This window comes from Anabrus simplex, chromosome 1, assembly GCF_040414725.1.
Source record: "Anabrus simplex isolate iqAnaSimp1 chromosome 1, ASM4041472v1, whole genome shotgun sequence".
In the NCBI taxonomy this organism is placed as follows: Eukaryota; Metazoa; Arthropoda; class Insecta; order Orthoptera; family Tettigoniidae; genus Anabrus; species Anabrus simplex.
The window spans coordinates 440,421,886-440,438,456 of record NC_090265.1 but is presented as its reverse complement, the minus strand read 5'-3'; the positions used below and the strand labels follow the sequence as shown (position 1 = coordinate 440,438,456).

The 16,571-nt window shown below is 39.6% G+C and overlaps 1 protein-coding gene across 1 annotated transcript in view; it reads left to right on the top strand.

The window, feature by feature from the left end:
- Positions 1 to 16,571, top strand: part of akirin — a 105,775-nt gene that overhangs the window by 86,212 nt on the left and 2,992 nt on the right. The window lies entirely within an intron of this gene.

Below are 16,571 nucleotides of genomic sequence, written 5' to 3'. Positions count from 1 at the left end.
ACGACCAAAATATGTTTGAAGAGCTGACAGTACAATCACTTGGAAGGAAATTTATCAGAGTTTGGACTTCCTTTCGCAGGTAACAATAATTTACAACAAAGAGTACATTCGGGGGGTGTCAAATGTTAGTTCTCGGCTTCTGCAAATCATTGCTCAAGAATAACGCCATCTGAATCCTGATCAGAAAAAACTTATGACAGCATCATATCTAACATTACAAAAAAGAAAGGTAAGATGTTTTTCCTTAATGCCCCTGATGGCACAGAAAAAATATTTTGATTCATTTGTAGTTTGCCAAAGTGAGGTCTGGTGGTAACATTACTCCTGCTATCACATCATCTGGAATTGTAGCCACTCTTTTGGAAGGGTGCAATATTTATAAACTTCCTCTGAAAGTTTGCAGTAATGATGCAAGCATATGTAATCTTTCAAAACAAAGTAGCACTACCAATTTAATCCAAAATTGTTCGTTAGCCGTATGGGATGAGGCTACAATGTTGCACAAAACTTTGAAGCTCTAGACAGGACCATGCATGATCTAAGGAATATGAGCACACTTCTATGAGCGCCTGCACAGTTCCGTTCGCTGATCAGTCGTAGGAGAGGAGCAACAGTTCACAAAGGTCTAGCTTCTGGCCAGATAGAACAAAATTGACACTCAAAACCAACGTGAGAGTACTCGTATCTTCTGAACATAAGTCTTTGCTGATAAGTTAATCAAACTCAGACTTCGAGAATTACAGAACATTTATTGAGGGAAAAATTACCTGCAGTAACAATTAGTGTGTGTAAGTAAGCAACATTCAAAAATTGATGGTTAGTAGTTATACTGAAATCCACAGCCTATCTTCCATGGTTTAAAGGAAGAGCAAAATTATTGCTGAAAAATGAACAAGTTGGGAAAATTAATGACTTTGTGTTCTCAAAATTCATTACATAGGCTCAAGTAGATACAGTAGTGGATAGTGAAGCAGCTGTCAGTTACCCTACAGAATTTCTAAATTCTTCATCTGCCGGGTTGAGGCGCTGGCCTTCTGACCCCAACTTCGCAGGTTTGATCCTGGCTTAGTCCGGTGGTATTTTAAGGTGCTCAAATACGTCAGCCTCATGTCGGAGGTTTGGGGTAAGTGGAATGCACGCCCCAGGGCGTCTGGCTCAGAGCTGTCCATCAAGGAACTTATGGTGCGAATTGCTGCTGCAGATGCAGTCCACCGCGCCACAGCCATATGCCGAATACAATGTTCCTCCCTCTCGGTGGTGCCACGGTCTTTCTGTGAGCGTACCTTCTCGTAATCACTGCTGCCACCATGCATGCACAGTGGATATATTCCTGTCAAGCCGTTCTGCAATAGCACGGAAGGAAAATCCACCTTCACATAGCCCTATTATACAGCCTCGTTCAACTTCGGTGAGTTGTTGATACTGGCCTCTTCGTCATGAAGGCATTCTTGATCCTCTGTCACTCCCTCCAATCTCACAGGTAACTAACGCTCTTGCACAGTAAAAGCCCGTACTTAAAGCAAACCTGTTGCTCAGCGTCATGGGGCTGCTATTAGCGCCACACTAATGCAATTTGCGGGAAAATTTAATAGTCATCTTTCAGATGTATAAACATGCCTATCAACATTCGTTAATCTAGCACGACCCCTTCTTGGTGTTTGGATATTTTGTTCCACCAGTGTAAGTCCTGAAAGGGTGTATCTGGATCAGTGTTGCCAACTTAGGGGATTTTCCGCTATATTTGGCGGAATTAGAAGACTGTCGGCAGAGAAATATACCATTTAGCGGACAGCGGATTTTTTGGCGGAATTTAGCGTTTTATCCATTTTACTTTTAAAAAATTTACTCCAATCTGTCTTTTGAGCTATTCCGTATTTCTTATCAGGAGCTAGCAGTTACATGAGGAAAACATGTTATTTGGATTTGATGTTATGAGATTGTGGTATCATAAATTTGTAATGCTGAGGAATGGGTACTTATCTCTTAGTTGACGAATGATGACAGATAATGAAACTGTGAGAGAGTAGCATTTATATTTATGCTATGAAGGAAGACCATTTAATGAACTGGCCTGTTCAGTGTGTGGCCCTTGAGGTAGGGGATTCACCTAGTTTGCACCCGGCAGTAAAACGCCTACAAGTTTTAGCTCGCCGGCTCGCAGGCAGGGGTTAATCCCAGTGGAACTCGCAGATCAGGTGAGTACAGACATGTAATACTATTATTATGTGCGTATGGACACAATGGATCACGCAAAGCTCTAGCGATTCTGTATTCTGAGTTGCCAAACAGCTCTCATCCTTTCTCCATGGATCCTTTTTCGTTCTTCTGTCCACTTTGCTCCAGTCTTCTTTTTCACTTCGTTCTCTGGTTGCTCTTCCCATCCATTAATTTTTTTCCTATAGAGGTTTCTGTCCGCGGTGTCATTTGAGTTCATCTGGGCTTTTTCCAGATCCTTCTTCACTTCCAGTACCCATGGAATATTTTTTAATGTTCTATTTAGGTGAGAATCTTGGTGTCAGTCTACTTGCCGGCAGTCTGCGGACGTGCCCAAAAATTGCAGACGTCTTTTGCGGATGTCTGCTGCAGTTTTGGAAAGCTCTTCTGTCACTTTGCGTGACCTCAGTCTATATCCATCTTCTGTTTTTCGGGGGCCGATAATTTTCCTCAGATTATTATTATTATTATTATTATTATTATTATTATTATTATTATTATTATTATTATTATTATTATTGCCTATTTTTTGAGATCGGATTTCTTGGCGGAATTTTAGCGGATTTTTGGTAGTATTTAGCAGATCTTGAAAATATAAGTTGGCAACACTGATCTGGATATATCAAGCATTCTTTTGAGGAAAGTATCCATCTTTTCCCAGTTTTCTAGCTCTTTTGCTTTCATCTGGTCCCATGTACAGTAAGTTCTATTCCATAGTTCACTAGGAACTATCTTGGCATGAAAAAGTTTCATTCTATGTCATTTATTGCTTTGATGGCTGCATGTAAGTTGAAAGTTGTGTAGCTGGTTTGAAGATGAATACCTAGATATTGGAAGTGGTTGATTATTGTTATTGTGTTCTCTCCATTGTACAGCTGGTCTTGAACAGTCTTGTCCTCCCATCCGGAAGGTCATTTGAACTTTTCTTTCATATTTATTTGAAACTTGTTTTCCACTGCCCATTTCGATTATTTGTTGAGACTTCTGTACATTTTCCCTGTCCATCCTATAATCATATCAGCATACATATACAGTACCACTGAACTTTCTGTGTTTTCAGTGATTCAAGGTTGAACTATGGGACTCAGGCGGTCCCCGTGCAGAACACCGTTGTGTTATTAAATGAGATCTGCTTAAGTTTTCATCTATAAACACTTTCATGTCTGCCAGGATGTTCTTTACTATTGTGACTATATAACTGTCGTCAGCAGTCTTGTGTTCTAATTTCTTGATTAATATTTTCCTAATGGAAATTCTAAATTCCCATGGAGGGAATTAGATATTTTTCCACCAATAGAGCATATCAAATGAGCATGACACATCCCACTCTGACGAGTCTAGTGTCAGACCTAAGACGAAATGCTGGTTAATAGAGCAAACGCCTGAAAAGCCATACAGGTAATATTTTCCTGTCAAGGACATCAGAAGCTTTGTTGAAATCAATGAATACTGCAAAGAATTTCCTCTTTGAAAGCATCGTCTATGTCGAATAGATTCTTCGCAGCATGAGGAGTTGATCTTTCCCTGCGAAAGCCGAACTACTCTTCTGGAATAAACTGATAAACCTTTTCAGTCAGCCTCGGACAAAAGATGGTGGTGCATATGCAGCCACCCTTATGCATGAGTGGAACGTATAATCTAAAATGCCTGAGTTTGCTCAGATTCTTTTGACAGGGGTGATGGGCAGTGTTCTCGATATCGATTCTCCTATGATGGGATCTGTGCGACGTAAAGTACTTCCATGTTCAACTGAGCCCCTTAATACATTAACACCACGAACCTAGTACGCTGGTGTAGAAGGGGGGAGGTGATATTCCCACATGACGGATAGCGGGGGTTCCTAACCGGCTTGCCGGCGGACTTGAGGGAATTAAAATACCTCTCGCGAACCGAACACACAACCCCCTGTGGGTGGGGGACGCAGATGAAGAATACACCCACAGTATCCCCTGCCTGTTGTAAGGGGCGATCCAGGGATGATTGTATTAGAACCATGCAGCTACTTGTGATTAGTACCACCACACGGGGAACCCAATGGGTCGCTTTTACTTGCGTGTAGTACCACTATAGGTTTGTGATTAGTAGCAAAAGGGCTTCTACAGTACCTGTGATTATTACCACTTTAAGAGCGACACCATGGTTCTGGCTTGCCTAGGATTAGTACCCGCTATATGAGGAACACTGTGGTTAGTACACGTATGTGATGAACACCGTAGGCGCCGCAATGTGCGAAACACCATCGGTCTGTATTCCATGTGCGAATTTCATTACCTGTGAGTAGTACCAAATACAGTAGAGATAATACGCGACACTTACGGATTTCGCCTTGCTAAAATGGGAGACAATTCTACGGTGGTGCTCCTAGTGACTTGACCTGAACAAATCGCGCTAAATTCAAATATCAATGGAAATGTATATACAGAAATGGATAAATAAATTACGTCTAGAAAGAAAGTGTTATTGAGATATTAACTTCGAAGTTGCCAAAGCAATTCTGGATAAATGAATGAAGAATTGTTTAAAAGGTTATTATTCAAAGACTGAAATTAGACACATAAACAAGAAGTGAAATGGACTGGTGTGAAATGGCTTGATCTTTCATTTATGCATTACTTTTTTAGCTTTAGCATTCCTGCCTGAACTCTTACGGTTGGATTTGTCTTTTTTCTCATTTAAAAACATTGTATCATCACATTAAGACACTTGTCAATAAAAATATCGGCACATTCCTTACACATATGATGCAATGAATTAACATTTAATAGCTGGACAATTTTCCTCTTAACATGAAGCCTACTGACAGAAAGATATTCCTTACACATATGATGCAATGAATTAACATTTAATAATAATAATAATAATGTTTTTGTTTTACGTCCCACTAACTACTCTTTTACGGTTTTCGGAGACACCGAGGTGCCGGAATTTAGTCCCGCCGGAGTTCTTTTACGTGCCAATCTACCGACACGAGGGTGACGTATCGGTTGGGGTCAGAAGGCCAGCGCCTTAACCGTCTGAGCCACTCAGCCCGGCGAATTAACATTTAATAGCTGGACAATTTCCCTCCTAACATGAAGCCTACTAACAGAAAGATAATCTATAAAATCCTGGCTTTAATCTGAGAAGAGGGATAAAGAAAGATAAGTATGAAAATGTTGTTGATAGTGATGCTTTAAGGAATATTTACGTACAATTAGAGCAAAAATGTAACATACCCTTGGCTGTATTGTCGAGGATTTCTAAAGTCGCTGGCCTGGAAATGATCTGAACAGATCTTATAATCCTTATCTAAGCGTGCACCTTATCCAAATCGCTTCTGTAACATTTCAAAACCCACTGATCACACCTACAACAACACATCGGTATTGAAGGTTAACTGCTGAACTATAGAATAAAATATGCATATTACATTTTATGCCAGTTAAAATATGGGTCGAGCAGGTCAGAAGATTATGAAGTACTATAAAAATCTGTCACTGGAAGAATATATTTGCAAACACATTATTACTTGCATGTTCTTGTCACGAGGGAACCTGAAGAACGACCGCGCATTTTTCTCTACTTCGTAATTACTGCAGCCAAGCACAGCACATACCTTTCCCCTCATGTTGAGAGGAGATATCAAGGAATGACACACACTACTATTTATTTATGTCAACTCACTGAAAACGCATAAATAACACCAAAAACTTCACACAAAAATACACGTGCTCTTATGAGAGAATCGGTACTGTTCAGGTCTATCCGCTAGAGTGAGCTCCAGTAGCTGTCCCTCGATATCTTGCTCAGTGTCGCATATTATCTCTACTGTATTTGGTAGTACCATACTGTGTGGAATGCTGTGAGTCTACGCTACTTTTGATTAGTACCGCAACATGACAAATACCATGGTTCTACTTTCTTAGTGATAAGTACGATAATGAGGGGCCGATGACTTGGATTTTGGACTTCTTCAGACTAAAAGCATCATCGATTATTATGCTATAGACGCAGTCCCGTAGTCAGTAATACTATTGTTTCATGTCAGTTTTGTGAATGCGAGACATTGCGGGTCGGATCCACTGATTGTTTTAAATTCATATCTGTCCATTCTTCGTCCTCGTGTTTTGAATTCTTGTCAGTGGAGGATTTTGGACTTTGTCGTTCCATTTCGCACTTTTAGGGGCCGATGACCTAGATGTTAGGCCCCTTTAAACAAAAAGAATCATCGTCGTGTTTCATTAACAAAAGTTGAAACACAATGTCAGTATCTTAAACGGTTCATGATTTATTTGAGGTGGACATCTTAGCTGAATTTTCTTTTTCTACCGCTTTTCCCATACCTGTGGGGTCACGGGTGCGAACCGTATCACACATGGGTATTTGGCCGTGTTTTACTTCCAGATGCCCTTCCTGGCGCCAACCCTGTATGGAGGGATGTAATCGCTATTGCGTGATTCTATGGTGGTTGGTAGTGTAGTGTGTTGTCATATGAAGAGGAGAGTGTTGGGACAAACACCCAGTGTCCGGGCCAGGGCTGCGTTCACAAAATACGACTCCGAGTAGAGGTGAAGTAGAGTATCGCGAAGTAACTAGTAAGGTTGACTCTGAGTAACAGTATTTCGTGAATGCTTTGAGTGAATACAGAGTAACAGAATATGGCCAATCAATTAAGGAAGGTTATTTGTTTTACCATAACCTCATTTACGAGGAAGTTAATGTCTGATTTTCAGGTGAGTTTTTTCATAGCAGTGTGCTGTATGACTTATTACTTTCCTCAACAACTTATGCCTTGAATCAGTATCTGTTATTCTTTATCTCGTAGGAACAATCTGAGTACATTGATGATGAATACCAATACATCAGCTCAGCACTGGTGCACGATAAGCCATTTAGGACAACTAGCTATGTAGATTTTGTAAACAACTACAACAAAACTGAATATAAACAACATTTCCGATTGCTGGGATCAGCATTCGAACATCTACTCAGAGTCATTGGCTCTAAACTTTCTAAATCCAAAATCGGGGAACAACGAAGACCATTGCAAGACCCTCAAAAGCAACTAAGGTTAAGTTATGAGTAGGTTCCCACCTTCCAATACTTATCAATTTCTATATAATAGGTTTATTAATTACATAACATAAACCATGTAATCTCTAGTACATGTTTCGTTCCGATTATGGAACATCTTCAGCTAAAATTTGACAAAATGGCAAGACAATTAAAATACATTGATGTTATGATGATACAAAAGCTAAAAGATATGATAAAATGGCACGAAGATTACAACATATAATTATGATGATCATTATGATGGCAAGACAATTAAAATACATTGATGTTATGATGATACAAAATGTATTTTAATTGTCTTGCCATTTTGTCAAATTTTAGCTGAAGATGTTCCATAATCGGAACGAAACATGTACTAGAGATTATATGGTTTGTTATGTAATTAATAAACCTATTATATAGAAATTGATAAGTATTGGAAGGTGGGAACCTACTCATAACTTAACCTTAGTTGTGCTGAGCCAATACGGAATAAATATGAGATTTATAAGCCTCAAAAGCAATTCGTTTCGTGAAAGTTATAAATGCACTGTGTGGTATTTCTGAAATAGTCTCATTCAGAAGGTCATCTAAAACAAAGTTGGGTATTATGCATTTACCACCGAAATCTTAGAAAGTTGAGGTTAATAAATCAGCTGATCATTCATAACATGGGTATTCTTATAAAAATTCGATCATGTGATTTCCGCGGATTATTAAAATGGGTACCTCTTTTTCCTGTTTTAAACGAAAATGTCTCCCTTATTCAACACATAATGCCCTTCTTTGTCAACAACTAGAAAATAATTTGAATTCATTGTCATGTAAATATACTCGCATTTTAATATTTTTCACCGCCACCAATGAATGCATTGCTGCACATGTCGAGTTAAATCTACCCACCTATTTAAGCGGAATAAAAAGAGTATACTCTGAGTTAACTCGAATGCATTTTCTCAACACCTTGTAGAGTACTCTTTACTTTTGTGAGCGGATAGAGTGAAACCGGGCGAGTTGGCCGTGCGGTTAGAGGCGCGCGGCCATGAGCTTGCATCCGGGAGATAGTGGGTTCGTATCCCACTGTCGGCAGCCCCGACGATGGTTTTCTGTGGTTTCCCATTTTCACACCAGGCAAATGCTGGGGCTGTACCTTAATTAAGGCCACGGCTGGCTGCTTCCTTCCAACTCCTAGCCCTTTCCTATCCCATCGTCGCCATAAGACCTATCTGTGTCGGTACAGCGTACAGCCACTAGCAAAATAATAGATTGAACCCTCGAGTTTACTCAAAGTTGGAGAGCAGTATTTTGTGAACGCAAGCCAGAAGAATTAATCAGGGGCGATTCCCGGCCGGGAATCAAATCTGGGACCCTCTGAACTGAACGCCTTAACGCTGACCCTTCAGCCAATGAGTTGGACGGACATGTTAGCTGAATAATCCTGCATAATTTGTGAATAACTGTAGGTAGGATATATACCTACCTGGATACTTCGCAGTTGTTGTCGATAGAGTAGCTTCTTGTGATGCAGGCCAGGTTGGAGGTGTTCTGTTTAGATTCCCCTTCAGTGTCCGGCTCCATGGCTAAATGGTTAGCGTGCTAGCCATTGGTAACAGGGGTCCTGGGTTCGATTCCCAGTAGGGTCGGGAATTTTAACCATCTTTCGTTAATTTCGCTGGCACGTGGGCTGGGTATATGCGTTGTCCTCATCATTTCATCCTCATCATGACGTGCAGGTCGCCTATGGGAGTCGAATCAAAAACCTGCACCTTGCGAGCCGAACATGTCTTCAGACACTCCTGGCACTAAAAGCCATACTCCATTTCATTTCGCATTCAGCGATGTGTTTTTGAGTTTAGAAGTATTTCTGCTGGTGTATTTTACTTATTTTGAATAAACAGCACAGTGGGCTGTTCTGTGTGGCATCTCTTTAAAATAACCTATATCCATGACTTACATTGCATTTTGGACATCATCTTAAAGCTGTCACGTACAATTAGACTCAATTACACATGCACCATCAGATACCGAAGTACCTAATTTTGACTCAAATACTCTAACATTGTAAGAAATTATTTCCTTCGTCACCAAAATATCGGTAAACATAAGCACTGGTCATATGGATATTGAATGTGGGGCCTGATTACCATGTACACCTACAGTAGTCGTCAGTTTGTGTGCTTATCACTGCATACAATGTCAGAATGGGTATCCTTTATAAAAATGTTATACTGTGTCAAAATAGATGTCTGTAGAAATGAACGCCCTAGTCACTTGTTGACATACTGCGTCAAAATAGGCGTCTGTAGAAATGAAAGAAATGAACTCCCTATTCACTTGTTGACACATATTTACGGAATGAAGAAGGCCCGTGGTTGGCTATTTGCATACTCGGAAGAAACTACATTCAGCTCCATCTTCCTGTATGCCTACGACACTGCTCGCCGCACAATGCGAGGACAAAGCTCTAGAGATCTCTCAAAATTTCTCAGGAGAAACAGTGCCTGCGCTAGTCTCAAGAAATATCAAGATCCTGTCTGACTGCCCATCACTAGCTAATAAGACGACTGATTTGACATATATTTAGATGAAGTGAGTTGGCCACGTGGTTAAGGCCACTCAGCTTGAGCATTTGGAAGATGGGGAGTTTGAATTCCACCCGTGGCAGCCCTGAATAGGGTTTCGAATTTTCACATTGTGCAAATGCTGGGGCTGTAACTTAATTAAAGCTACAGTTGCTACCTTCCTAATCCTGGCCCCTTCCCATGCTTGCGTCACTGAAAACCTTCGACGTATTAGTTTGACATTAAACCACTAGAGAAAAAAATTCGATAAGAGTTATGGGCAAAAATGTGATTGCATCCCAAATTAACGGTTCTAAGGAAAATACCTGATGCTATTGTCAAGCTGCTTGCTATCCCCTTGACCGCTCAAGCTGGTTCGGACGTGTACGGACCTACAAAACATAAGCCAGGGGCGTTTTGACGTATACATGTACAGACTAGGCTTGCAATGTTAGGTGTACACCTGCGTACCATCTGTTGGTTGTCAATGTGAGCTTTTAGCACGGCTCGCAGCACAGGATATCATTCTGTGCAGGGGCGTATCTTCTACTGTAATGCAGCATTGTGTTGGCATAAAAATAATTTTTTTCATCACCATCAATCGTTGTAGACAACATGGCTTCATCCTCGCATGGTCTGTATTTATCTAATGCAGCTCTCAAACGCATATTAGGGGAAAGTAGTGATGAGAATAATCCGAGTGATAATGAAAGTGTTAGTCCATGATAATTATGCACAGCAGGAAATTGTCATAATGATAGTGATATAAGTGAATGCTCACCCGAGTGGTCATGGACACCTGTTGATTCGAATTTTATTCCAACAGGAAGGTAATTAGGTATCGTTTTACTTTGCATGCCACTTTTGTGTATGTAGATACAACATCTGCATGAAATGAACTGCGTATCCATTTATTTTGAACAAAATCGAACAAGTCGTTCAGAAGTTATAGCACTGTGACAGCTTGCAAAATTGTGAAATTTAAAAAAAATTTATTACTGCTGTAGGGTAAAACTTGGCCAACTTCTAATACCGGCTTGAAGGGTTTATACATGAACAAAAGTGAAAACACTATGTCATTATCTTAAACGGTTTACGGGTTATTTGAGTTGGACATCTTAGCTGAATAGCCCTGCATAATTTGTGAATAACTGTAGATAGGATATACACCTACCTGGATACTTCGCAATTGTTGTCGACAGGATAGTTCTTGCGATTCAGGCCGGGCCAGAGGTGTTCTGTTTCGATTGTGATAAGGTATTTTTCCAAAAAATAAGTGTGAAGAGTTCTGTTAGTGATAGAATCATTGTAACGGTTTCCAGTACCTCGGGTCACTGGTGCACCAGATTAAAGATTTAACAGCAATCACTGTTCATGTCACCGTGGGTATTGTCTCCTGCTGACGCAGTGATGCCACCTGTTTGATGAGAAACACGTGGCCTCGGTTCTCTAGCCTGTATGAAGTGCATGTGTAAGCTTTTTTGTTATTGTGACATGACAATTGGATCATAGGAAGCAATTTTTTTCTTTAAGCTGTTCCAAGAGCCAAAGAGAAATGAATTTCATTTTATGGGTCCGTATTGAACTTCCATCGTTGCCGTAAACTGGTCTTTTCTCCACTGCATAAGTGAGAACTAAGGAGTAGGAAGGAAGCAGCCGTGAAAGCAGATGTGAAAATGGGAAACTACGGAAAACGATCTTCAGGGCTGCCGACCGTGGGATTCGAACCCACTATCTCCCGAATACTGGATACCGGCCGCACTTAAGGGACTGCAGATATCGAGCTCAGTGAAAGTTGCTTTAGCTATTAGGTCCTGTGGGGGTACCAATTTCTGAATTGCATATGTAAATAGTGTATTAATACATACATGTGTGCTCACATTAAATTTCTTATAGTTTTTCTAGCATTTTTTTTTTTTAATATTTTTGTTATTGCTCATTTATTTTGTTAAGGAGAAACCATACTTTCCAGTGTCGACTCAGTTAATGTAACTTAAGGTGACACTCCGGAGATAATAAAAATATTTTAGTCATTTTGGCAAATTATTTTTTATGACAAATCGAAAGGATTGAGTTTCTTCTTTCTTGTCAGAAAGTTATTCCGTTGAATTCAAACAGTTTATCACTTTAATAATCCTTTGTTTGCCAGTCTGCACAGAGCAGAAATTGGCGTGGCATCTGCTGAACTGCTTTGTTAGGTAATGATGTCATTGTCATGTTTCCATTCAATCAGATATACCTGTTCTTTGCAATTATGCATCCATAGAGTGGGCCAACAGCCCCCCTCCCGCTCTTCCAATATATTTATACAGAATTCAACTGTAAGATCTACCCTATTTCTGAATGAATTTATAAAGCCTGTTACGGACTAATATTTTAGTACTTGACTGTCACTGAGCAACATTGTATGCTTGTATTGGTATTCCTGATGGTACTACAATAGTACCAACAACTATAAGTTTTGTTATTCCTGTATGTTTAATATTTTTTGTGAGTTCTGTGGTGGTAGCCACTCTGTTTACTTTTGTGAAGTACGCACAAGGAACCTCTTGTAGTTGCGTATCGAGACACCATTATTATTGAAAGATAGTGTGCTGTAATGATTGCTTGTAACCAAGGCAATAAACAATATGTGTAAACATAAATCAGCCTTAGCTAAGCGACGAATTGCTGAACTTTTGATACGAAGGAGATTGGGATCAGCTATTACCAAACAGGGGTAGCCATTGAAGAAACCAGGGACAAAATTTAATGAAATGTTATCGGAATCAGATTCTCATCAGGAAAGTGTTGCATCAACTTCAAGCCACGTAGGTCCTGCACCTATAGCCAACAATCATGACATGACAGAACCTACAATCCCCATAACTTCGACTCTGGAAAAGTTGCATTGTGAAAAACAAAATGCAGGTGAACAATTCTTTGGAGAAGAAGAGACAAGAGTTACCAGTATTCGTACAGAAGCGCCGGGCTGAGTGGCTCAGACGGTTAAGGCGCTGGCCTTCTAACCCTAACTTGGCAGGTTCGATCCTGGCTCAGTCCGGTGGTATTTGAAGGTGTTCAAACACGACAGCCTCGTGTCGGTAGATTTACCGGCACGTGAACTCCTGTGGGACTAAATTCCGGCACCTCGGCGTCTCCAAAGACCGTAAAAATAGTTCGTGGGACGTAAAGCAAATATTATTATTATTATTATTATTATTATTATTATTATTATTATTATTATTAATCGTACAGAAGCTGCTAAAAAAGAAAAGGAAGGACAAGCATACGGTTCTGGTGACTTTTAGGTAATGAATCGGGAAGAAAACGTCACTTGAACTTTGCTTTAGTTATTTTGTTATGTATCACAGCTATATTAGGAATTTTTTATTGCAGAATTTTTCAAGTAGTAGGGATTTTTAAGTCCAAAATTTTAGAACTAAAAAAATTTCACAAACTTGAGTAAGATATCTCATTACATAAATTATGCACAGAAAAATCGATACATAGAGCATTTCAAAGAAGTATTATCTACCTAATTACAAATTAAATTATCATGTTAATTAAATTCCATAGTCCGCCTGGTGGCCATGATCGTTAAGTCTAAATGGTCTGACACAGAGGTTAGCCGGTTAGAGTCCCGTTGGTCGAAAAAAATTTCACCATCAGAATGTTGGCCGGTAGGGTAGGGGGGGTGGTGGTATACAATTTCTAATCACTAGGTTGCATGCCAAAAGCTTGGATTAAATTCCAAACCTCTCCGCAGTGCTCATATGGGGTGAGGGCATATGATGGCGATTCGTCCATCGGATGGTGATGTTAAGCCTTGAGCAGCCCCTTGGTGCTATTTGACAGGAGTAGGCTATGTGCTGGCACTGGGTTTCACCCTCTCCCTTCCTAATATCATGTCCTTCATTTCATTTCATTAACTCCTCTGATGTGGTTGACATCAGGAAGGGCATCCGATCATTAAAACCCGCCACGACAGATTTATCTCACCTGATACCCGACCCTGTAGAGAAATGGGAAAAGGGTTGGACAAACAAAACAAAAAACATGTTAATTAAATTTCATGACAAAAAAGGAATTAAAAATTTCAAAAAAAATATTTTGAAAAAAACTATTGTATATGTAAGAAATGTCTGTGATACCTCTACTTTTATGCACGTACATTCCCACAAAGTTTCATGAAAATCCATGCATTAGGTAAAAATGTCTGTTTATCTCAGGAGTGTCTCCTTAAAAGCTTCTTAGTATGTCGAACACAAGATCATCAGATTCTATCAAGTCACACTCAGAATGTGGTAATGTTCCTATTTTTCTGCCCAAATACCTAGGAATTGTAAATCTGGAACTTAGCTTAATGCATTCCTGCCTTGTCTCCCTTCCAGCATACAATGCAAGGCGTTAGAAAACCATTGTTCTTTCATCATTGTCTCGAATCCAACTGATTTAAAGTTCTGTATTGTGGGTTAGGATATTCTTATCTCTAGTAAATTCTTTGATTTTGCTGCTTGAGACTATCTTTAAGATTGTGTCACTAAAAAATCTTAATAATAATTAAAAAATAATAAATTACCAGTATAATAGGCAGACCATAAAATGCTCATTAAGAACCTTTGCATATTTAAAAAAAAAAAAGGTTGAAATATGAGAAATGATGATAGATGGAACGATGATACTAAGGGAACACTAGGGGTAAAGCAACTGAGGAGGTACAGCGTGTCATTGACCTGACCAGTGTGGGGGATATGACGTAATGGAGGGTCAGCGGACTGGCAGCCAGTTTTCCGAACGCCTCTTATTGTATGCTGTAGTGGAGACTAAGCAGGACTTCATTAACATACGTTCCAAAATTCAAATTCCTAGGCATTTGGACAGAAATACACAAATATTTACCAATATTCACTGTGACTCGAGAGAATCTGATGTTCTTTTAAGAACTAAATATGTCATTCTTTAGTTTAATAGTGTGGTTTTTTTTACAGTTATGTTATAGTGTAATGTTTATATTGAACTTGTGTGTTCTACAGACTGAAAAAATAAGTAACATTTTACTGATCATTTAGACAAAGCTGTTCAGTAGATTAAATGTGTCTATTGCAGGTGTTAATTATTTATTCATTTATTTTATTTACTTATTTCTTTACATGTTTTCTTATGTCTGTTGTTACAGTATTCGTATTTTAAACTGCTAACCTTACTAACACATTCTTTCATAACTTTCTTGTTTATTATGCATCATTTGTTATTTTCTACAAAGTACATATTTTTTACATTAACCACTTGACGTACTTTGACGGATCTCTCTGTCCTGGCTCTCGACTGCACTCCGGTACAAAGACGGATCTCTCCGTCCGCGCGTAGTGTTTATTTCCGGACCCGCTCCAAGCTGGTTTCCTTAGTGAAAGGATTTGATATTAGTAAGGTAACCTCTTGACAGATGGAATCGCTGTATTATTCCATTGATGTATTCGATAAACACGTCTGTGCAGTTATTTCGCAGAAAGAATAACCAGTATCTTAGCAACCTCATCGTAAGCGAAATCATGGCTGCCTACGTGTTGAGTGACGAAGCGATTATATGGGAATTTTTAGAAGAGAATGACATTGATATAGAAATAAGCGACAAAGAATTTAGTGGATATGGAAAGTAATGAAAGTAGTTCGTGTGATAGAAACTTTAGCGCTGGTAGGGGTGAAGAAAGTGCTGTTTTGCCGACAAATATGTCACTGAATTTTAGACCTACAACTGATGCCGCACCAGCGGCTTCTAATAATGTTTTGCATGATAAGGAATGGAACTGGGAGCACGTAAGTAATACTACAGAGTATCATTCATGCATTGCAAGTGGTGAAATAGTATTTTCCAAAGGCACCTAGGACAATGCCCGAACGAACTACAAGTTGTGAACGAATTTCTAACAAAGACTTTTCGGGGACATCTAACCCATGAGGTAAATGCTTATGCAAGTAAATGTCTTGTATCGGCTGCCGAGGATATAAATAGGGTAATGTCATTTGGAAAGGAACACTGGTTTCCTGTATCTGTGGATGAAATAAAGGCCAGATTACCTTGAAGTGGTAATGTATGATAGAAAAAAGACGTTCAGACCCAATCTTGTTGTTGACTACAACTGGGGAAAGGGTGGTGTTGATTCCCATGACCAGAGACTCCTTGATGAGGAAGTATGTAAAAGGATACAAAAAATATACTTCTACATGCTAGACATGACACTTCTGAATTCCATCATCAATCATCCCCTCCTCAACCCTGAAAAGAAGCGAGTAGGCTTTACCACCTTCCGGATCAATTTGGCTGAACAGCTGTTGGCAAGTGTGACCTTGCCTGACTATCCAAAATAAGGCACCCAAGCCCTGGGTATACACCAATGAGACTTCAAGAGAGGTACTGGGGACACTTTCCGACCAAAACAACGAAGAAGGTCATCCCATCACGGAGATGCAAAGTCTGTGTGACACGGGGTCTGAGGAAGGAATCTTCATTTGAATGCCACCGGTGCTAGGTGGCGATACACGAACATGACTCTTTTATGACGTACCATACTCAAAAAGACTTCACAAAGTACATCTGACAGTAGTTTGGATATTTCCTTTCATTACGTTGCTGTAAAGCATGCCTTTTCAGTGTCGGTGATAATATCATGTAAAGTAATGAAAATAAATGGTACACCAAGGCAAAAATAATTTCAGTTAAATGGTATGTGAATGGGTTAATCTTAGAGCTCTTGGAGGAAAGTAATTTAATTTATGAATATA